Genomic DNA, 528 nt, shown 5'->3' on the forward strand with positions numbered 1-528 from the left:
ATCTTTCTTTGACCGAATGCACTGGAACGCGAATTTATTCCTCCCATCATTGGCTGAGCGATTAGCGAAGCCTATTACTCCAGTGATGATCAAAAAGTTTCGTGTCTGTCTGTGTGTCTGTTTGTCTGTAAACACGATAACTCGAGAACGGTTTGAGCTAGGTACCTGAAATTTTTAGTGTAGCTTTGTAGCATAAAAAGCAAGAACTGTATTGATTTTGAGCCCTCTAGCTTAAAAATTGACCTGTCAGAAAAATCAAAATCAAAAAACCCAAAATATTACTTTTATTTTTTTATTTTTAACATAATTTTTAGACGTAACTCGGCGAAGTAGAGCCCTGTGGGCCAAAATTTTGTCCGTTTGGCTCTATCTCTAACCGTTAAGTCGCCAGAGAACGATTTCCACACGAAAATGACCCCAAACCATTTTAATGTTGTTTCTCAGATATTTGATGGTCTCTGGTGGTGCAACTCGTCAAAATAAAATCCTGTGTCCTTTGGAGCCGAAGACCTATCTACGACTCTGCCT

The sequence above is a fragment of the Frankliniella occidentalis genome, unplaced genomic scaffold, assembly GCF_000697945.3.
Source record: "Frankliniella occidentalis isolate FOCC.00 unplaced genomic scaffold, Focc_3.1 Scaffold439, whole genome shotgun sequence".
Taxonomy (NCBI): Eukaryota; Metazoa; Arthropoda; class Insecta; order Thysanoptera; family Thripidae; genus Frankliniella; species Frankliniella occidentalis.